The sequence below is a fragment of the Camelus dromedarius genome, chromosome 2, assembly GCF_036321535.1.
Source record: "Camelus dromedarius isolate mCamDro1 chromosome 2, mCamDro1.pat, whole genome shotgun sequence".
NCBI classification, from domain to species: Eukaryota; Metazoa; Chordata; class Mammalia; order Artiodactyla; family Camelidae; genus Camelus; species Camelus dromedarius.
In genome coordinates this window covers 105,768,154-105,792,503 of record NC_087437.1, presented here as the reverse complement: position 1 = coordinate 105,792,503, position 24,350 = coordinate 105,768,154, and the positions used below count along the sequence as shown (strand labels likewise).

The window sequence follows — 24,350 nt, the reverse complement described above, 5'->3', positions numbered from 1 at the left end:
CTGCACAAACATTGCGGGTGTTTCTCTCTCTTCGTCTAAGGACACCAACCATATTCATAGGGCTTAATTTTAACATAGCTACATCTTTAAAGGTTCTACTTTCAAGGAAAATCATATTCTGAGCTACTGGGAATAAGGACTTCAATATATGAATTTGGTAAAGACAATTCAGTCCGTTACAACTAAATATTATTTACCTTTAAGTAAAGCTTGTCAAAAAATAAATGGAATATGATACCATTCCAAAGATATGAAAACTTATTTTGAAAACTAACCTACTTAATTGAGGACCATCAAGCCCAAAAGTCTTTAAGCTTGTATAGACATTAAAACATTTTTGTCAGCACCAAATTTAATGGTAATGAATTAACTGGATATTCATATAGGAAAAAAAAAACATTATTTTTCAACTTCTAATTCATTCTATAAGCACAATTTATTTCAACCTAGATCATAGACCTAAGCATAATTGCTAGAGTTATATAATTTGTAAAAGAAAACTAAGAGAATATATTTGTGACCATGGGGATAAGCAAACATTTTAGGGTGGGATACAAAAAGAACTATTCATACAGGAAAATAAGTGCACACACATACATATTCATACACATATCACTACAAATTAATCATTGATAATCAATAACTATAAGCCGTATTAGTCTAAATCTGGAAACAAATCAAATGCCTGTAACAGGAGACCATGATAAACACATCGTGGTAAACCCACATAATGTAGCACCACTCAGCACAAAAGGCAACAGGTTACTGAGACATGAAACCACATGGATGGGTCTCAGACACTCAAAGAGACACAAGGAAACTTTCTGCAGTGCCAAAATGTGCTAGGTCTTAGCAAATGCACTGAGCTGAAAGCTTAGAATCTGTGCACTTTGTTGGATAAAAAATGTTTTTAAAGAAAAAAGAAAAATACACATATCCACAAAACTTTTTGGAAATGATAAAAAGACTGAACATCTATTTTATGGCTATTAGATATCATTGCATTTAAATTTCTGGAAGAACAAGCCTCAACTAAATTATTCTCCATTATAGGAGATATTCAATAGCTAGGTGCCCAGGAGGAGTTAGTTAATTTGGAAAGGTGATGGGAAATAGGAGGTTTATGAGAAGGTAATTTTATTTAATTGTATTTTTCTGATAGAAAGAAAATTAACTTCTGGGAAAATATATGCAACACAACCAAAAAGTATGTGCAAATATTCTTAGAATTGTCTTAGAAGTAATCTAAAATCATTTTACTGTAATTTTGCTCAAGTTTCAGCCTGGGAAATAGATACGCTTTTTATTCCTATGCTATAGGTTACCCAATGAAAAATACAGCATCAATCCCTATCATTCATAAAAGTCTCTGATGACTTGTGAACTTCATGCAATTTATACTTTAATCACTGCTCTTGGTAGTAGAGAAGTGACTGCCTCTGTTGTATAGTTCCCTTGACACGTGCAGAGGTTATAAAAGAGGGAGCTAAAATATAACCTCTATTTGGATGCAATTTTTTCCTTCTGGGAAGCGTATTCTTAGTGAGAAAAGGATAAAGCCTCTTCTACAGTTCCTCTTATATTCACAGAAAGTTCCCAGGAAGACTTTTAGTTACATAATTAACAATTTGAAGATGATGTGGGAAGGAAAAAGTACATCCTTCGGTGCAGTCTTCAGAGAGAGCGATGAACATTTTCAGTCAGGTCTTTGAATCAGGGTGAGCGTTCTGTTTTTATTTCCACTTCATATGGACTTGTTTACAGTTGAGTGATTCCAAGCTGCCACTGAGAAACTTAGATTAAAATGAGTAAGTGGATGAACAAACTAAATACATCGACATAAAAGGGAATATTTAGTAACTTTTACTTAGCAAGTTATTTTGTGTAATACTAAATCACATGAAAAATGTACATGATAAATAGAAAAATAAAACTATACCAAAATCAGCACAGAAACAACACAAATAATAGATAACATCTATATAATGATGGTCAGTGGCAGATACAGTTCTAAATAATGATGGATATTTAACTTATTGACCACAACATTATGAGCACGTACTAACATCTTCTGCATTTTACTTATGAGATATCTGAGGCCCGGTCAAGACTAAATAAGGACAAAAAATCCCTCCTTCCCCCCAGAAAGGTGGAGCTGGGGTGAAGAGGACCGGAAAGAGGACCCCAAACCCCTCCCTGCCAGTGAATATTCTGCCCATTCATTTTTATACCCATATAACCAGGATGACAAAGAAACTCGGGAGAGTGACCCACCTGGGTCTTCCTGAGCGTCCCTTGAGAGATGCTATCTACCCCTTAACAAATCCTTGCTTTGCTCTCTTGACCTTTGTGTCTCATTTCTGCATTCTTTTTGTGACGAGACAAGAACTTGCTCTCTGATGACAATTCTACAAATACGGAATATTTGTAGACATGGTGATACAGAAGAGAGGGCATTCTAAGTAGAGAAAATGCCACAAATCCTGGCATCGGTGAGCTGATATTAGGGGGCTTTAAATGCCAGGGTAGGGAATTTAAATTGATTTGACAGGCAACAGATGATGATCAGAGGTTTTGATCAAGGACATCTTATTATCTATCATGTAAAAGAAAAGGTGAAACTCCAATATTGGGAAGGGTGAATTAGATGAGGAATGTTTGATGAAAGATTAGTTATCATATTAATTCAAATATGGCCTAGATAAATATAAAGGATTCTATATTTAGGCATGGTAGGAGGAGAGTGTATAGATTATTGACATAAACTGTCATAAAACCTCAAAAGCACCCAGACTAAGGGTTTATTTTTGTAAGTTAGTTGGCTGGCCTGGTTGTTCTTCAGCTCCCTTGACCTCGGCTGGGATCACTAACATGTCTCATGGCCATGTGGCTGATGCTGATCTGGGATGGCCATCCTGAAATGACTAAAGCAACTTGACTGAGCGTCATAAACCTCTCCTCCTCTAGCAAGCTTGTCTTGGCATTTCTCACGCCAGTGTCAGAGGGACAAGAGCAAAGTGGAAAAGCACAAGCTCTTTTCACAATTGTCTATTTGAGTCACATCTACTAATGGGGCAGCGGACAGTGCAAATGTCAAGCTCAGAGTCAGAAATACAGGGCACCAAAAAACAAGTGAAAACAAAAAACGATCCAGGGAAAGGGGGAAGGATTTGGGCCATTTTTGCAATATACTTACCACAGAATGGAAGGGAGAGGACAGACTTAAATAATATACGTTATATTTATTTAAATATGGAACACTTCACCAATTTGCATGTCATCCTTGCACAAGTGTCAAGCTATTCTTCTCTGTATCTTTCCAATTTTAGTATATGTGCTGCTGAAGCAAGCATTTAAATGATATTTTGAATGTGTGTGTGTGTGCAGTATTTGTGTATTTAAGTAGTAACCGCTTAACCAAAATAAATTGGTACACTATTCCCCTGGTGGTGACATAATTTTCAAAGACAGTATGAAAACAGAAAGGTAGAGAGCAAAAGACCGATAGAGAGAGATGGAGAGAATGTGTCACATAAACAACTTGGAAGGATGTCTATGAATTGGCTACAAATAAAAAGTTGGATTTGAGTCAATGGAATTGCAAGACCCTAGCCCTGTTAATTTTAGATTTATGGGAAAAATGAAAAACTGAAGCCCAAGCAGAAAATATCTTCCCAGAACAGGCTTTAATTGGTTGTTTCCTGGAGTCAGATAATCTGAGACTGTACTCTGACTGTGTTAAGTTTTACGTCTGGCCCTCAGGCATCTCATCTGTTACATATGGATAGTAGTATCTACTTGACAGCTACAATTTTAAGGAGTGAATGAAACATCTGACAAAAGACAGAAGTATTGTTAGTACTCAGTAAGTACGTCCACGTTCTTCCTCTCCATCTTCTTTGCTTAACTCTCCCCTATCCCGATTGTGTGTGTGTTTGTGTGTGGGTGTGTGTGGGTGTGTGTGCGTGTGTGTATGTAATGAATGTTCTTTTTTTTTTGCAGTCTTCATCTTACTTTTTTAAAATCTATATAAATATATTTGGATAAATATCTGTATACATATTTTAAAAACTATATTATACACGAGTCATTTTTAATTAAAATTTGTAATTTAGTGTGCCATGGACATGTAATGAATGTTCTTTTTAGTTTAGAGAACAAAGACTAAAAAGGCTCATGTTGCTATAATAGTACAAGTAAGTAAAAAACTACAATCTTGAATATTTACTCCTTTTCTGCAGAAAAAAGATTAGTGACAAGACCTTGAGATTCTTACACAAACTCTGCTGATACATTTTGAGGGGTTGTGTAAATGTTAAAATCCTTGTCACAGTTGTCTGTGACTACTTGCCTATTGATGACATCTGTGGATTCTCTGATTTTTTCATATGTTGTATCATGAATTTTTAGACTCTGTACACTTTAATTTTGAAGCAACTAAACTAGATGAAATAAAAATAAGATTGTGAAATGTTTAATCACCTCAGGATTAAAAGTGACAACAAAAACAATTAAAAAATCAACAACTACTATCTTGAAATAAACTTATAAAAGTGCACTAGTTACTGACAAGTTCAACCACACAGATTCAAATAGATGTAAAGACGTTTCTAAAAATGAAGTGCTCCATTTGTGCAGATAGGTAGAAGGAAAATTACTTTGGATTTTTTCACAGTCAAATTAATAAATATGCCATTGTATTTGACATTTCTTGATGTACTCTAATTTTAATTTAATTTAATTGTGATTCAATTTCTGTCTAATTTTATAGCTAAATACTTATACACAATAAGTTTATTATGATGTTTTGTATAAGGATTCATGGGTAATAGATAATGAATCCTTAGATGAGTCAATGAATGATCTAATGATCATTATTATTAACAGATGTTTGTAAAATCTACTCTTTTCTAGGAATATTATAACATAAAAAATTAGAAAGATCCTTATCCACTAAGACACTGGACTAATTTCTTGGTGGAACAAGATAGCACTTGTGATGATTGATTTCAGGGACATTGAAATACATAATATTACTTCTCAAAATAACTTCTATTCTCTAAGAATTCTCCATAATTTTCACATAGTGGAAAAAGCAGAGCTTTTGAAAAATTATTATTTTAGGTGCAATTAATTCTAGCAGAAGTGATTATTGTCAACTGTACAGGTTACTGGAAGTTGAGGTTATTTGGTGACTCTATTTGAAGGTGACTGAAAAGGGAATACAATTAAAGGCAGGCACTCTTCAAAATGGGTTTTAATAATGAAAAAGAGCAGAGTGTAAGGGACTTCTCAGCACCAAATAGAGAGATCACCAAAGATAAATATTGTCTTTGCAATTTTACCCAGAGCTGGCTCCATTTTTTTTTTAATGCAGAAAAGCAATTTATTCCATTATCAGCACTTACACAGTTAGTCATGGAGAGTAACAGGCCTGCTGGTGAAACAGGTCACCCAGAATAAGTGATGGTATCAAACTAGTTGTCAAGGACTAACTGCTTAAAAAAAAAAAAAAGCAACTCTTCTCCATGATTAATTCTAAAAACACATACAAACTATCCATTCACTTTTCCCAACATAACTGGACAGCCTAATTGTGGTATAACTGTCAGGTGAAAATATACACCTTTACAATTTGGTGGTTCCAAGTATTTTTTTTTAAACATTTCACAGAAAGGAAAGAATATGAAAACTGCTCAAGAAATACACTAACAAGCAAAAATATATGGGGAAAGTGGAACACACAGTTTTGACTGAATTGAAGAAACTGAGAGGAGACTGGTTTATTTAAGAAAATGTGCATCCTGGAAAGTTAAGTGTGAAGATTTTAGAGTAGATGCAGTGGAGGTTAGAGCTGGCTCCGTGTCAGAAGTACCTGAACTGAAACACCTAATGGCAGACACGTGGGTGAAGGAGACAGCTCTCCACCAGTAAGACTTGGAAAGTAGAGGCAAAGCTCTGCTAAACAATGTCTTCCTTCAGTATTCTCTAGGTACCTGAGGTTAATAGTCACCATTTGCATGTGCTCTCAAATTGAGGTTACAGGAAACAAATAAAAAGAGTATAATGTGGGACGTGAGAATCCTGCCAAAAACCCACTCTTAAGTATCTACCAACAGGGCTCATGGTTCCTGGAGACATTAGGAGTCATCTTCATTCAAAAGTCAATGCCAGTTCCCTTCTGCTTTCTTGGCTTCCAGGAGAGGCTGATATCCCACAGTTGGTTTTCTGGTCTTCCAGGTGCTTGAACAAATGCTGCCCACCTGAGACCCTGGAGTTTTGGGCTGTTCTGTCTGTATTCCTTTGAAATCAACTTCTGGCTAGTGTGACACTCAGTTCTTTTGCTAAAGTTACTGTAACCATTTTTCTCCCTCTATCTGCCTGTATAAGGAAGCCTGTTTGTGCACATAAACAAGCTCAGACCTCCCCCTTAGTGAATTGACTTCTTAGCTTCACCATGGCTTACATTCCACAATAAATCTATTAATCCCTGCAGCATCAGGGAAACAAGCAAACAAACAAAAAACACAGGCAACTCTTGTGTCTATAGATTATAAATGAAGGTGCAATTCCTTGACTTCCGGTGGGCAGGGTCAAGCCAATTTGTATATTTAAATGAGTGAAAAGTCACAGGTAAAAAGTTAAAGAAATAGTTACGTTTCTTATCCATATCATTTTTCACCTAAAATTATCTTACGGTGTGCATTTTTGAAATGAAGAGTGACAAAAACAAATCTCATCTTTGGTGAACAATGAAACAAAACAAAAGCCAGTCTTTTGCACTCAACACATCACAGCACAACTTTTATTAACTGATCTCCTTGTTACGTTTGACCTTGTGCACTTGAGTATCAATGATGTTGTTGTCTTTACTATTTCATCTCGCTTCAGCTTTATGAACTGCCTGTGGACAATAAAGTAAAGAAGACTGATAAGTACATTCAGAGTCTGGAATAAAGTTGGCCAACAGCTCTATCTTTGTAGTCTACGTGAATTCCCACAAACAGCCTTCTACTGTATTTTTCTTTTACTTTAAAAGAACTCCGTAACGTTCATTTGAGTTTTTCAATTATACTAAAGTTGTGAGCTGAAACCCTGATTACCATGAAACATTTTGGGGGGTTTCTTATAAACAGATAAATTAGGGGAAAAGTAGGTCAAAAAAGAGCTAAACAGAAATTCAATACCATATATCTGAGTCCATATTAACACACATTGTATGGCCAGACTTCCAAGATAGCAGTTTCCATATATGAAATGCTTTAGTGAATTTGCATCTTCAAATAGACCCACTTTAATATGTCTTTGTAAATTAGAGATATGGTTTTATTGGAAGACAGTTCTTTGATATCTCAAGTTTCTATGGGTCTCACTTCTTTTCAGAATGCTTGGATAAGCAAGTAGCCTTGAAAAGGGGGAGACGTTCTCCTCCCTGGAGCAGATTTAAGTTCCAGCGTAACAAAGGCAATGTCTTTCTCTCTCTCTGGGGAGGAAGTTGGGTCAGTTTACCAGCAGCACTGGTATAAGATCAGAGGCTTACTAACATCAGTGTCCTTCTCCTGTGAGTCATCCCAGTGAGTGGGCAGGAAACACCAGACCCCCATTGTGTTGTCCTGTAAGAATAGGAACTCAGGAAACCAGTGCGCCATGTCACTCTGGCCCTTGCTATAGCAGTGTGTAATCAACTGTTTTCACTCTGACCCAGAAACCTCATGTCTCTTTGTACCTATGATGCTGTGACAGGCTGACTTGTTAGCTTGTGAGCAAGGCAAGATCTGGAGCATTGCTCCTGATCAGTGACAAGTTTATTTGAATCTCAGAAAATGCCTTAACAATTTTCCTTGACTGGATTATATTTTGTCATCGTTTTCAGAGTGATCTGCTTTTTTATAACAAGAAATGTTATCTGGTTGTATGATTAATAAATACAGTGGGAAATTAGAGAGACTGTAAATTAGGGAAGAATTCATTAATAGTACCCATCATTCTATCATTTTGAGAAAATCCTTAATAATATTCTCCATATATTCTGTGGTGTTCTCCATCTTGTAAGAACACACAAACACACTTACATTTACACATAGAAATATAAATTTATAATTTGGGACCATATTCTATACACTGGTATATTTTGTCTCTAATTCTAGAACCTCATATGTGCCTTCTTATTCATAATTCTTTATATGATACACTATCATTAATGAGTTATCAAAGATACCACTTGGGTTTTAATTTGTTTTTCTTTTTATTGCCTTTGTTTCTCATCGTCTCTCTCAGTTCCCAAAATTACATTTAAAGCTAACATTTACAGGATTCTAACCTATTTCACACAATCCACTAAAAGCTTTATATATGTTATTTTTGTAATAATATCAAGAACCCTAAGAAAATATCTTTAGTTAAAAATAACTTTTTTCTATGTTACCAGCTGTTCAATTATCCTTAGAGAGACCTTCCTCACTCTAAGATAAAATTTTTGTTTTAAAATCTTTTATATTTAGCACAAATTTTTCTAGTGAGGGAGTGATCTAGTATTTCTAATAATTATGATATTTAACATTTTCTGGACATTTACTATGGTCAAGTGCTTTTCTAAGCAGTGTGTACAGATGGTATCATTAAATTCTCAAAATTTCTCAGCTGGTAGTATTATCTTCATTTTAAAGATAAATTAACTGAAGCAGAACAAGTTTAAACAATCTTCCAAAAGTCACTGAGCAAGTAGGTTGCAAAATTAGGATGCACACTGTACAGAGTCTGACTCCATAACTCTTTCTGAACAACAGTAATGTTGAGAGTTAACCAAGAGTCCTACCACTGCTTCTTGAATTATCTGTTACTCATTTCCTAAATGAAGTGCTTTTTTTGTGAAATGGTTAGTTCAGGCATGCACTTGGGTCTATCTCTGGTCTATTTTCTTACGTTACAAAATCTGGGTACTTATCTTGTGCCTTACAAAACAGCTGCTTTGAAGGAACAGCCAGAACGCCCTGATACGAGTTCTTCTACCAAAGTATATTTAATGTACATTTCTAAGAACCATAAGCATATGTGTAATATGTAAAGGTTTTTACAGTTTATTTAGGGGTTTTCAATAATTCCAGGGAATGAATGAATAAATATGGGAGGAAATGTATCAGGCTATCACAGTCATTCTCCAGTGTGCCATGGTCAAGTACTGGAGTCATGCAGAGACACGCCATCCTAGCCCATCCCAGTGTCAGGACTGATGACACAATGTCCTCCTGGGTCTGTATCCAAGGAAGCTAACCAGATGGAAAGTCCATGTCTCAGTCCTTCAAACTACTGTAGCAAAATACCATAGACTACGTGGCTGATAAACAACAGATATTTATTTTTCACAGTACTGGACGCTGGAAGTCCAATTTCAAGGCACTGGAAGTCGCTGGAAGTCAAGGTCAAGGTGCTGGCAGATTTGTTCTTTGATGAGAGACTGCTCCCTGGTTTATAGAGGGCCATCCTTTTGCTGTGCCCTCATGGAAGAAGGATCAAGGGAGTTCTCTGGGAGTATCTTTTATAAGGACATTCATCCTATTTATAAGAGCACCACTCATGAGCTAATCACTTCCCTAAGGCTACACTTCCTAAGACCATCACCTTGGGTGTTAGGATTTACCAGATAACGTTTGGGGAGACATAAACATTCTATCTATAGCATCCTGGTCTACAGAGAAGGAGAGGTAAATATTCCATCCATAGGGGATAACAGAGTGTCCCCCAAGATCATCCTTGTCATGCAATAATTACTGGGAATGAGAAAAAACATGTCCTTGGGTTTACTTGTTTGCAGCATATTACGTTTAATTAGGACAAATGGTCAGCACACTCTTCTCCCTTTTTCTCTTTATGATCGTTAAGCATGCAGGTTTCTCTTGCCAGCACAACCCTGGCACACATGCATGACTAGAGTGATAGTTTTCTTAACTCCCCATCCAGCATTTGATCCACCGCCAGCCTCCTAAATTTAGATCAGGATGCTGCTTTAGAATTTGGCAAGTGTATCACACTCCCGCCATTATCTTACTGCCACAATTTCCCCCTTTATATTTAGAAGCACTTTTACTGTTAACTTGTTTATATAGCACTTTCTGAGATTATTTATCTTTTAGCAGCCCACAGTGTGAAGCTGAAAGATTAAGAAAAAAGTACTTATTTTTCATAGATGTAAAATGAAACAGTCTTATACAAACTTTGATTATTTCTAATAATCATTCACTAATTTTCATGCTGATCACTGTAAGAACTATGCCTATTGCTCCAATAACGACTTCCATTTTCAGATTCTGCTGGAGGAAAAAAAATAACATTTTCAAGCATCTGTTCCATATGCACTTTTGATTTTCCATGTACATTTTGCACAATGTGACCTAAAATTATATTTAGAGATTTTCATTCGAAGAGGAAGATTGCTAACTAATTCATTAGATTTTAGCTAGAAACCCCTCTAAGTTTTTCCCCACTCTCTAGTGTATGTGCGTTCTATGTGAAATGACATCTAAAATGTGCCTTCAAGCAGGACCATCATTTTTCTATTGTTGGGCTACTACCAAGGTGTTACTGCTACCACTTCACTCCATAGTGTGCCAGGGAGAGTCATGGAACAACTATTGGACTCTGGCCTGATCTCACACAAAGTCACAGCCACCACTACTACATGCAGCATGTCTGTCTGACTCTATCTTTGCCAGACAGTGAACAAAATTAATATTTAAGTCTTAGGCACATAGCACATGAGTTGTTTTTCGTATTGCTTAATACTAACAATACTAAGAGTTAGAATTTGAAGATTAAATCAAGGGTTATGGTTTTCCTTGAAAAGTTTGAAGACAGATCATTTGTATTTTCTTTTTCTTTATAGTTCACGTTAATCCTAAGATCTGAGTTGCTTATGAGAAAATTGAGAATTAGTGAAGTATACTGTTGAAGCTGTTTTCTTCTTTCCAAAAGATAGAATTTTTAAAAATCACTGCTTCCAAGAGAATTCAGTTGGGAACTGCTATAGATTTTTTTTTCTCTAAGAATAAGTTTGAAACATCATATATATTTTTAATATATATTGTTCTCTATATGATTTCCTTGCTGAAAAAAAAATTACCATGATGTTTGAAAGTGACTATGACATTTGCATTTCTATTTCTTAAAAACACTAATAATGAAAGATATAACTTATTTAAAAAATTTTTAAATGTATTCCAAACTTGTCTATCTTTTAATCCTCCTAACAAGCTTATTGAGATAAGCCTAAGATGATGCGTCCTTTGTAGGTAAAGACACTGACTCAGAGATGATGAATCATAATTAAGACTGCACAGACTTGGTTTAGACTTTGGCTTATGATTCCAAAACTAGTAAGTTTTAAAATTATTTCTCTTTAAAATTTTTTTTATTGAAGTATAGTTAATTTACAATATCATATAGTTTCAGATTTATAACATAGTGATTCAATATTTTATAGATTAAGCTCCATTAAAAGTTATTACAAAATAATGGCTATATTCCCCTGTGTTATACAATATATATTTTTAGTTTATTACACATACATGTCTTCAACTACCTTTCTACAGACATTGAATATAGCTGTTTCTAGGTTTTAGTGTATTCTCTGAACTGAGAAAAGAAATACAGTGCATTTCACTTCACTTTTGTACCTTCTCTCAGTGATTTTCTTCTTCCACATCATATCTTTGGAAACATCCAGGGCACATCTACAGAAATTCAGAGTAAACTGATCACGGCAGGAGCAGAGTACAAAAAAACTTCTTGACCCTAAATATCATAAGGTCTCTCAGACTCAATAACTCTAAACTGAATAAAGCCATAGCCTTCCCTATTTCAAAGATAATATTATAATTTATTCAGTTGCTTAAGCCAAGAACCTTGGCGAGGGGAGAGGGTAATGCTTGACTAGAGGAAACAGAGGAGAATTTTGGGATGATGGAGAGAGTCTGTTTGGTACCCTAGTAGTGGATACCTGACATTTTGCATGTCTAAAAACTAGAGACCTTCACACCAGAAAAATTAAATCTAAGGCAAGCAAATTAAAAATAGAATCAACCAGAATATCAGGGGATACTGGGAAGGAATGTAGACTATGTTAAAATAATTAACTATATTGCAAATGAGTGACACATCTTCACTAAAGTGGCGAGGGGTAAAGGAGCTGACCTAAGTAACACTGGAACATGATATTTGGGCTGGAAATTACAGGATTAAAGACAAAAGGATTTGTATGTAAACACTCCACTGGTTGGTAAAACTGTTTCTCACAGAAGTACAGGTTAATAATTCTGAAACAGATGTACATGAATTCCAGGATTGAACAATAAATAAATGTATGGCAGGTGGGGGATGACAGGTTTCTCACTGTTGGAAAGAGAGATTACAGATTAGCAAGGGCAAGAGGCTAGAATAAACCATGTGGTACTGGCTTAGAGTCAGAAACATCAGTACGCATTGAGGTTTAGCTTAGTATAGCTATAAATGGGAAGATACATAAATAATTATAGATAAGTATGTATGCATGAGTTAGTATACGTACGTATGTTTTCTAGCTTTGTTTGTGGAAAGAACCTACAAGCATGACATCTCCATAGTAAAGAACACACTCAGTGTCTAGATCTTGGTTTCTAATTCCATACTCCAGTAAAACGAAATAGGGCTCCTCGGAGAAATGACTGATTCTAGAGATGGGGCACTGGGGGTCAAGTCCTTCTGCTATAACCACATTGGAATTCTTTCTTTTATTCAGTATTACAATCCCAGCCTCCTTAGATCTTTACACTGGCCATTTTCTGCATCTATAATATTTTTGGATCATTTATAAAATGCACGCATTAGAGTTAATATAATTTCCCCAAGGAGACCTTACCTAACACTGAACTCAAAATGACTCCTGGTTCGAGTCCATATTAGCAAAGTCTCTTATGTATTTTCAATCCCTATCACATTCATCTAATTAAATTTTTAAAACTCAAGTTATTATTTGCTTTCCGGCTTCCATGCCAAGCTCCAGGGGAACAGGACCTGACTTTCTTGTTCACTGTTCTGTCATCAGTGCCAGAAGAAGGTCTGGTACTTAATTAAAAAAAAAAATCTTTGAATGAATGAATAAATGTTCAGAAAGAATTGATCTTAACTTCACTGAAAGAACCAGAAGAGAAAGAGCTAATTCTTCTTTGTGGAAGGAATGAAAGAAAAGAAATAAAAGAAATGATAAAAAAAAAATAACATTCAAAAAATTACATAATGAGTGAAAGTTCAACTGTTAACAGAATGTAGAGTTTCAGATTCCCTTCTCTAGGCTCCTGTTGACTCATAAGGCTTCATTTCAGAATTATGCCGCAGCTCCAACTAGTAGTCAAGTATTTCCATATATAATGTGATGAAAATCCTCAAGAGACATATCTACATCGCTTCTTCAAGGATTTACCAGTCCTTCCTCAACTACTTTTCTATACCTTTGATTTTTGCTGAACTGGAGGACTAGTCATTTAAGTGAAGAAAGCAAACTTGAGCTGTAAATGTGAAGCATGCTTTGTAACATCCAAATCTTGTTTTCATATTTTCCTTTTTTCAGTTTTACCCACTTCTCAATTGAATTCTTAGATACATTTTAGAAAAAATGCTAATAAATAAAAACTATTTTTTAGCTGAAAGTTCTGAATAACACATAATTTGAGTACTGCTTTGTGTTTTATTTACTAAAGTAACATTTTGATGTTATGAGTAATTTGTTGAGTTGTAATTTTTCAGAAAATGCTATTATTCACGAATCTGCAAATAAAAACACATGCAGTCTCTGCTCAGCAGAATTATACACATGAAGCTCCCCTTTGTTATTTAGCAGTTCGGCATTTCTTGAAAAGCTAAAATGAAACTTCTTGCAACAAGCTATGACAGATGAAACTGGCTTTAGGAAATGCTTTATAAACAAGTCAAATCATGTTAGAACAGTGATCTTTAACTTTTTTCAAGATCTAGCTAATAACTCCTTTTCTTCAATTCAGTGAAATTCCACTCTAATGAAATAATTATGAAGAACCCCAATAATTTGCCTAGTACCTTGAATCTTGTATAATTGAATTGTAAATCCATTTTAATGGAATTTACCCTTTGCACATCTTGACCCATCTCCTTCCTGAATTGGCTTCTTTTCCACTCGTATATATCAGCAACAAGATTTTAGAGATGTGAACAATTATGCAGTCCCTAGAGAGCAGGTACTGTGTAGGGGAAATTTAACTCAATTTTCTATCTCAAAGGGTCGGACAGTATTTTATTTCTAAATCTTCCAGTCCATTGGAAGTAGGTAATGAAAATTCATGTTAGAAAGAGGAAAATGTTTGCCTTGCAGCAAGAGTAAAACCTTTTAGGGATTTGCCAAATGTATACTTGGCTATGAAAATGTAGAAAAATAATAAAGTAGAGTTCAGAACCATTCTTTGGTATCAGCTAAGTTGCCACACAGAAGAATTCAGAAGCTACACTCTACCCGTGCTTGAGAAGAACTAGGTTCTTACTTTAAACTGCAGTAGTGTGGCCAGAAAGTTATGTCCACCAAAGCCATCTTCACAAGGAAACAAGTCAGTGTTGTAGACTGTTGTTAATAATGCCAGTGAGGCCTTTATGAAATGAATGCCTATAAGAAATTGTGTGGCACATGGTAGAGTCTTATGAGATAAGAGTTCCTACAAAACAGACCTGTGTTTAAATCAGTGAAACTTTATCCATGTGTCCTGACAAGTTATTTAATACTTCTGAATTCCAATTTTATCCCAAGTAAAATTTGTATTAATAAACCCAACTTAAAGGTGTGGTAGTAAATGAACCATGCAAGCACATTGTTCCTGTGATTGAGGTGATTATCTCTAAGGTCACATGGAGTGTAATCTTCCTGAGCAATCTATACATATAGTTAACTTGTATACTTAGATATTTTAGTTTGTAGATTATCCACACTAGTATTGAATATCAGTGTAGCTTCATTATGAAAGTCAACATATTTCTAAGATACTTATTTTGTGTACTATGGAAGATAAGTGTTGTTAACTGTATATTAGAAAGAATTATAAAGAATATTGCAATTGCATATCCCTGTTATAGTGTATACTTGAAAATTGTTACCATTTATCTTTTATTGACTCTAATTTAATCACATAAAGATGATATAAATATTAAATAAATCCTAACATATCTTGTACCCATTAATTGGCACCACTATTGGTCAAAACCATTTGATCCACTAAACTTAAATCAATCTGTATAGTCTATTGGCCAGGGAAGAATGAAAAATGAAGACATAGCTCTGGACATGATAGCATATTTGATCTTATTCACCCTTTAGATTATTTATATTTTTGATATGCTACTGTAAGGACAATCAAGAGTTGGTCTCTGCCCTGTTGATTTCATCAGCCACTACAGAGATCAGTTAGCTTGCTCAGGACAGTCATTGGCTCAGTGAGTTTAAAGTAAACACTGAAAGGTTAAGCACTTTTCTTAATCAGATGCTTCTAGAATTTGAGGGCATGCCTTATCATTCACACATAAGACAATCTACCAAATGCTGGTGTCACCTAAGGGATATTACAGAGACAGATGAGTAGTCTTCTTTAAGAAAGATGGCAGCTGGCCCACAGATGAGAGAGGAAAAAAGCCTGGAAGAAAAGGACCAAATGACTTGCCATTTGGGAACGAAAGCATGGGTAGTTCCACAGTCAATGTCTGAAAATTTGTTTTCAGGAAGAATTTATTTTATGTATTCATTACTCATTACAATTTATATATTTATTAATTCCTTAGTTTATTAATTCATTCAAAATTAACCCCACTAAAACAATTTTAAGTATGTTTTTCTTCTGTTTATTGAAACTGTAATGAATGATAATTAGAATATTTCCTGAACATTAAGCACTACTTCAAAAACAAAGAAACAAATCCTGGAGGCTAGGAAAAATTCAAATTCTGAAGCCTTTCTTTAAATTTAGTTAGTATGCCTTTGTTCTGTAGGCTGACCTGATTCCAAATGCTACTAATTAATCAGCAAATGAAGTGGTAAATAGGTGTACTATTTTTGTTCTAACTTTTAATTACTTACATGTAAAATGTGTGACTCTGGTCATAGTGGTATCTATTAAAATTTTAATTCCAGCTAAGTTAATGAGTACATGAGGAAGAATATGCTCACAAAATTATTATAATTGTTTTAAATGACCACATTTTGAGAATGCAAGGAAACAAGCGGTTAGTTCCCTGAAGAGAGAAATGAATGTACTGTAAGGAGCAAAATATACTTTAACATTTATAGCAATTCCTAGCTTTTATCACTCCAACTTCTCTGGAGTTACATCCACATTCAACCTGATAGAAATAATCACTACACTAAATTGTCAATGAAGAAACAAAATATAACCATTTTTTAAGAGAAATTCAGTTCTACCTACCACATGCTTTAGGAAAAAAAAAATTGAGGGGTCTGTCTTTTTGAAGTTCTCTCATTAATTTTATCTTACATGCTCCAAGAAAGTACCACAAAAATTGACCTTTTAAAAGTTTAATTCTGTTTGAAAGATCTCTTAAAAAGAACTGTTAAATAATATTTAGAAAATGTTTAGAAAACAGACTGCTCTAAGAGAACATTTTTGAGATGTATGTGAGATAATGTTTTGCCTAAGTTTTCTTCTAGGAGGTTTATTGTATCTTGTCTTATGTTTAAGTCTTTGACCCATTTTGAGTTTATTTTTGCGTATGGTGTAAGGGAGTGTTCTAGCTTTATTGCTTTACATGCTGCTGTCCAGTTTTCCCAACACCATTTGCTGAAGAGACTGTCTTTATTCCATTGTGTATTCTTGCCTCCTTTGCCGAAGATTAGTTGACCAAAAGTTTGTGGGTTCATTTCTGGGCTCTCTATTCTGTTCTGTTGGTCCATATGTCTGTTTTTGTACCAGTACCATGCTTTCTTGATTATTGTAGCTCTATAGTATTGTCTGAAGTCTGGAAGAGTTATTCCTCCAGCCTCTTTCTTTTTCTTCAGTAATGTTTTGGCAATTCTAGGTCTTTTGTGGTTCCATATACATTTTATTATTATTTGTTCTAGTTCTGTGAAATATGTCCTGGGTAATTTGATAGGGATTGCATTAAATCTGTAGATTGCCTTGGGCAGTGTGACCTTTTTAACAGTATCGATTCTTTCAATCCAGCAGAATGTAAGATTTGGGGTCATCTCACATACAGATCTTTATTTTCCTTCACTGCTTTTTTATCTTCTCAATGTAGGATTCGAATATGCTGAGGAATATGCTAGCGTTGTCCTGGAGAGGTAGGACTGTGGGGTTGGAAACATTAGATGGAATTAAGAAAAGCTGGATTTTGTAGCTTATAAACCATCAAACCATTTCAGGAAAGCCATAAGCACATATCACTTGTTGCCAAATTTGGAGACGGTACTTTATACAGGCAGCATTTACCTCTTTCTTGTTATCTTTCAGAACCGCTTTTCAATTTCTTTCTTCCTTGTGCTTCTGGATGTCCAGTGCTTCATAGCAAAAATAGAAGTGCCTGACTGCCAAAATCAACCAACATTTGCTCTACTCAATTTAAATTTCCCATATCCCGTTTCCGATTCTATTAATGTTAGTTTCATACTTTGGCATTTGGTTATTTTCAGCAATTCCAACTAAAGCATAGTCAACGGCAGAGACTGAATTCTTCATTCCTTTTTGTCTGGATCTTTGGGATACTTCTCACTTGTGGGCCTGTTGGGATGTCAATCTCCAGATCTTGATCTTGTTCTCCCCTGCAACAGGATTGGAAAGAGATCCAGGCTCATCCAGTATAACTCTGCATCTCCACGAGTGAACGATTGCTTAACAAATGGGCATAACAGCTTAGCCAGGCCAGTGAAAATCTCCCTCTGCATTTTTCCACTGGGAATTGTGGAAAATGCTATCTATCTTCATTTTAGATCACTAGGTGGGAGGGTAGAATTAGAGGATTTGGGGATGTCATCTTTCCTGGTTGTGAGAAGAGCTTATCTGAAGCAGAGATGTATGAAAACATAAAAACAGAAGCAGAGACAACTTGAACTGAGCAACAGGATGAGAGCCAGCTCATCTCGCACCTGAAACAAGGATCCTTCCTGAACCTCTTAATAATCTGCACCAATAACATCACCATGTATGAGCTGATTTGAGTTGGGCTTGTGCCACTTACAGCAGAAAAAATTTCTGTTAAATCCATAAGAAGTAAATAATCCAAACAACTCTATTGTTAATTAAAGTGACAGGATTACTCGGAAGCAATTTTTGTTGCCAATAATAAGTGTAGAATATGGGTAATGATATTTTATGTTAAATCAATGTGATGGACATAGAACTTTATATAGTTTTATATTGTAGTCATTACCTCATTGGATTCTCACAATAATACTTCAAGATAGATAGATATAAGTATTTTTTACAGTTTACACATACAGGCCTTTAGTTCAATGAATTGCTCCTAATGACACAGATAAATAGTTGTGCTGAGGTTAGAACTCAGGAATTTTAGTGTTAATTTCAGGTTTTTTTGTGCTTATTGTCTGTTCTGGCTTTCCCTGCCCTCACCGTCTCTTTCTAATTTCCTGGAGGCACTGCAGTCATGCTTCATATTTCTACTGCCCTACACTTGTCCCTCCCCAACCTCCTCACCCTAAATGCTCATGTGTCTGTAAGTGGAGTCATAGTTCTGGCAGTGTGGATTGCTAGTGGGAATAGTGGACATTTGGAACTATGAATAAAAACCATCTGCTTTAATGATGCTTCCTGTACAATTTGTAAATACTTAGTTTCCTGATACCCTGTAAACATGAAAAGGGAGGGTCTAAGGGAATATTATTTCTACTAATCTCTCACTGTGCCCACTTGTGAAGGTCATGGCCCTGTGCTTAACGATTTAGTAGACCTGAGAGATCAGTGATCTAAAGATGTCATTCTCAAATGGTTGTCTGCCTCTAAATCCCCCGGAGGGCTGGCTGAAGCACTCTTAGAGTTTCTGATTCTGTATGTCTGAGATGAAGCCTGAGAATTTACATTTTGAACAAGGGTTTAGGTGATGCTAATGCTACTTGCCCTAGGCTCTGAGAATAATTTACTTGAGAATAATTATTTTAAGTAGATAGAGGTAATCAAAGTTTACTGGATTTCCAAAGAATCTAACTTTTCCTTCTTTCTTTCTTCCTGCCCAGAATTCATGACCAAAACCACTGGACACCTTACTCTTGCTTGCAGGGCAGTGGTTGATGTATTTTTGGTGTCAGATATTGAGATTTTGGGATACATGTATGCAAAGGAGTCATGGCGGTCACCATGAGATAGTGGTTGAGATTAGGAGACTTAGAATGAGACAACTGCAAGTCTAAATCTTGGCTCTGATTTTTATAATTTCTGTGTTTTTAAACACATTAATCAAGTTCTTTCTTATGCCCCTTAAAGTAGGAATGATGGTATTAACTACCACTCTGTTTTGTGGTTCGCATAAATAGGATAATTAATGTATTACACCAAACCCTGTGTCTAATACAGTTTGCATTGAATATATGATATTCATAATAATTTATCAAATTATTTAAAACGTACTTAGGCAAAGTCAAATATGATTATTGGCAGTTTATGTGGGTATATCCAAACTGACTTCCAAATGAGTTTTGAAGCATCATGTGTTTATAATTTGATCACTGTGTGAGTAAATCATGTTTAAGCACTCTATAAGAAAAAATCTATAGTATTTTTCTCTTAGTCACAGACATAAAAGGGCAGGTGTAAGCATATTTGGTTGTTGCTTACTCTATTCTGAGTGTTTCTCCACAGAAACAAGACTTGATGGTGCCGCACAACTGATAATGTTAAAGATAAACGGTCTTTGGTGACAGCCTTTATTACGCATAGAACAGTGATGCTCCCAAGGCTTGATCATGTTATTTACATGCTCCCTTATTCACCATTTGTACATTTATTTGCATCTACCTGAAACACTATTTCTACTTACCCCTTCTTGCTTAACTGATTCATATTCATTTTCTAGACTTCACTTTGGATTTTATTCTAAGTGTGAGTCAGAAAGAATCTTATATATTTCCTGACAAAGCATCTAGTATGATCAATTTTAATTCTGTATTTTATTGTCTACATCCATTATTGGATTCAAAACTCCTTGGAAGTAGAGACCATCTGTAATTAATTTGTGCAATAAATATTTCCTGAGTATACTGTGTAATAGGATAGGTGCTAGGGATTCAGGAATGAATAAAACTCTATTTCTCTGTGATAACAAGAAGATCTATGAGTAGATGTAATAATTGGATGGAACTTAATTTTGGATTGGAATTAAGGAAAGATCTTCCTTTCCTGTCATTCAAGTTGAACTTCAAAGATGATAAAGAACTAGTCACATGGAAAGTGCCGTGAAGTGCCTTTGAGGCTAGTATATATATCTATGAATAACCTAAGTTGGGAAAGAGCTTAGTGAATTCCAGAAAAGAAAGAAGCAAGTTTGACTGAACCATAGTGAGCAAGAATAATATTGGATGCAGAGTGAATCCGGAGATGTGATAGAAGCAACATGCAAATTCCTATAGGGGCTGTTAAAAACTTTGAATGGTAGGAGCAAAACCAGAAGGTATTTTCTTATAGAATTAAAAATGAAAGAGTTTTTTTTCCCCTAAGGAGGATTAACTTCGTCAAATGCTGCTGAAGATCAAGAAGGATGAGGACTGGAATGGCCCCATTGGAATGAACATCATGGAAAACATTGGAATTTCATCAGCAGCAATTTTGATGATGTGGAATAACTAGAAATCAATTTCACATGATTTGAGGAGTGAATGCAAAATCAGGAAGAAGAGACACAAAAAAACTCTGCCAAGAACCCCGATTCATTACAGAAATAGGATGCTAGCTGGGTGGGGGAGGGGGATCAAGGGTTAAAAAAGACTTTTGTGTGTTTGTTTGTTTGAAGTGGGAACACACAACTAGAACTTCATGGAGTAAGTGCCAACTCAATATTTTAACAGGATTTAAGATAAAGTTCCTTGTTTAGTTGAATTGGAAATCTGGAGTCAGTCATTTATTATAACTCAAAGCCATTTATTTCACAATTTTATTCTCTAGTCTTAAAGTTCAACGGTAAGCAGAGACTTTTTCTATTTTTCATACCTAATAACTAAAGTCTAATCCATTACAAGTTACTTTAGAAAGTCTAAACCTCAATAAATACAATGTTCAGTATAAAATCTTGAGCTATATTCTGTTTCAAGCTTTACAGTTGTTGACACCTCTCATATGTGCAGAAGTTACTTCTACTCTGATGTCAGTATTTCAAAGTCCTTTAATTACTAAAGATATGCATATTATACTGTTTAACAATATATAGGAGTTTTTTAAATCAAGGAAAAAGCAAGAATAATAAATGTAGAAATTTAAAAAAGGATACTATTTTAAATTTAGTTCATAGGGAAAAGTGTCATTTCAAAAAGAAAGGAATGTTATTCTTTTCATAAATTAAAAGGACTTGGCCATACAATTTTCAGCCTTTTACACCTGATTGACCAGAATGGAGTGGTAAGTTTCACATATAAGACAAAAGCCTTGACAGTTATGCTGATATTCCTTCAGGTGAGAAAAGCAATTTTTTTCCCACTTTTCTTTCATCATGAGAAAGTCAATTTTTTTTAAACAAAAACTGTTGTGCATCTCAGTAGGAGGAGCTGAAGGTCAAGGTGTCACCAAAGTTTGTAACAAAAACTCTGGGCCTTTTGGTTGATAGGGTGGTTACTGACTGGAATAAAGATGGAAGAAAAATGATCGTTTTCATACCAAGACCAGCCAATTCACCAGTATTGTTTTTAGTAGAGAAAAATGCAATCATTTTCTACCGTCTCACTCAACTTGTTTATCCCATCTGTCAGATTCTGTGTGTTTCCTTTTTGATGCAGGCAAGTTTAGTCCTTTCTCCCAGTAGAGTTTGACAGGGAGTTAATCAGCTTTAGGGGCTACTGAATACTACCTAATGGGGCAAGATGACTGGTCCAATTTTCTCTCTTTTCTCTGCTCAAAATATTGCTGCACATGTAAAGTGAAGACCCCAGAAGCTTCATCAAGTCACAATTCACAGGGTATCAAATGGATATTGTTGAACAGAGTTGACTCCACATAAACAGTATAAAATCAGTTTCTGTGGCTCTAATAATGTCTCTTCTCAGTGAGTGAGAAAAACATCCCCATGGGAATTTTAAAAATGACTCCTCGGCCCCACACAAAGGACCCCGCCAGGAGGGCAAACTCATCCTCTGAGGAGGCTGCTATGTTCAGCCAAATATCCCTGCTGCTCCAATGACCCCTTTCGACTCTGCTTCAGAGCAAGGATATCATGGAGATTTGCAGTTAATTAAAGGCTACTTTCAGCTAGATAGTTTTTCTCTTCTAAGATTCTGGAAATTTCCTTTTCAGGGATATTTTAAATAAGTTAATCATTTCTGCAGATTCCACTGGGGCACTTCATGCTTGCTTTGCAGGTCTTCTCTGCTGAAGGTCTCTGCCTAACAGCCTCAGGCAAAGCTCAAGGCAGCCTTAAAGGGGATCCTGGTTGAGAAATAAAATCCTCATTGTTCCCAAGAAACCACTGTTTGATTTCAGGCAGTCCCCAAAGAAAGTGGGACATACTTGCACAAAAAGCTTGTTAGGAGGAAGAACACTTTTTTAAAAATTCATTTTACATAATCAAATCTCTCTTTTTAAGTAGCTCCTCTTATGTGACTACCCCAGTTTAAAGTCACTCATCCCTTTTTTCTTCTAAAATGACATTAAATAGTAAAGCCACTCAGGCCATCATCCACCTGCGACATAAAAACCTTCTGGTGGGTAGGGAAAAACATCCAAGTTTTATTTTTATTTCCACAGGATACTAATACCCTGGGTCCTTTCAATTTTCCTCGTATTTTTTCCTTTCTTACTGTCAGTATTGCAGGAAAAAGGCAAAATCATGAATAAATACTCAAAACGATTCCATTTATATTTTTCACCAGGGAAAACAAAAGCCAAATTCGTTTATTTAATTTGACAGTCAGTTCCTCACCTAAAAGTGTATTTTTGTCCTTACATTTCACTCCCTGGAAATGAGAAGCAAGAGACTGGGTATAGAGATGAGAGTTATTGAATAAGCCATGTCAACAAGATCAGAAAATAAAAAAAAAGATGTAGAAAGTGCTGAGCACAGGCCTCATCTGGATTTGAGCTAGGATGTGCAAATTCTTACTCTTGTTACGTTCTCTCTCTCTCTTCTCCTCAGTCCTGCAATCGGACTTGCCCTTTATTTGTTTCTTTCCTACTTTCCTAAATTAACAGCCTCATTACGTGCTTAGCCATCTCTGTTAGAAATTGCAAAGTTGTCTCCAGCACTTCCCTGGCCCACATTGTGGAGTGTCGTTCGTAACTCTCACACTTCTTTATCAGGGCAAGCATATCCATCTCTTCCACTCCACTGGCTCCGTCCAGATTCTCTATTTAGATGCTCATAAACTCTTCACTGTGCTATAACATAGTTTCTGGCCGCCGGCATCTCTTTTATCTGCCACTGCCATAGGGAAAATTTTCTAAGGCTGCAGCTATAGCCAATTGAGCCTCTGAGTTAACAAACTGCTTCCTGAATTCTATAACATAAAACTTTAATACACTTTCTCAGAGTCATAAAAAACTGCTCAAATCCCTGTGAAACTGACAATTTTTCAGTTCTCATTTCTGTAACTCACACTCCTTTGAATCTTGCAAGGAAGTGTCCATCTTTCTGTATCCCTATTTGTGAAGTGCTTTCACTATTCTAATTGCTCTTTGCTAATATCAGATATATTCCTGTCACCCAGATGGGATTTGTTCCACTTAAAATTGTAAAAAAAAAAAAAAAAAAAATGTGATTTTCTTTCTCAGTTAGTGGGGAAAACTTCTGTATTTGCCACATTTTCTCTTGAATTTAAAGAAACCCCCAAATATGAAGTAGCATACCCCACATTCTTTTCCCCAAATAGCAAAATATCCTCCCTGTCCATCATGTCTGTACTATGACACTAAATCTTTTCTAAAAACATCTTTATAGGGGAACTGTCAGATTTTTAAAAATCAGGCAATGTTTTTAATCTCACATTTTAAAGCTAAAAACTCCCTGAAAAATTTTGCTATTTAAAGAATTCTTAACAATATTCCAAATATAAAACCAGTTCTCCTTTGTAGTCTATTTAAATTGTACACATACATTTAAATATTAATTTTAAGACTGTTGAAGTAGTGCCATCTTCTTTCTGGACT

The 24,350-nt window shown here is 35.4% G+C and overlaps 1 long non-coding RNA gene and 1 other non-coding gene across 2 annotated transcripts in view; one reads left to right on the top strand and one right to left on the bottom strand.

The window, feature by feature from the left end:
• Window positions 1-21,226, top strand: part of LOC135318970 (uncharacterized) — a 63,000-nt gene extending 41,774 nt beyond the window's left edge. Inside the window, exon 4 of the long non-coding RNA XR_010377457.1 lies at window positions 20,721-21,226. This is a non-coding gene — a long non-coding RNA (uncharacterized LOC135318970). The remainder of the gene's footprint in view (window positions 1-20,720) is intronic.
• On the bottom strand, window positions 3,247-3,349 carry LOC116155878 (U6 spliceosomal RNA). The gene has a single exon (XR_004139782.1). It is a non-coding gene; the product is annotated as a U6 spliceosomal RNA (small nuclear RNA).
• Window positions 21,227-24,350: the final 3,124 nt, after the last annotated feature.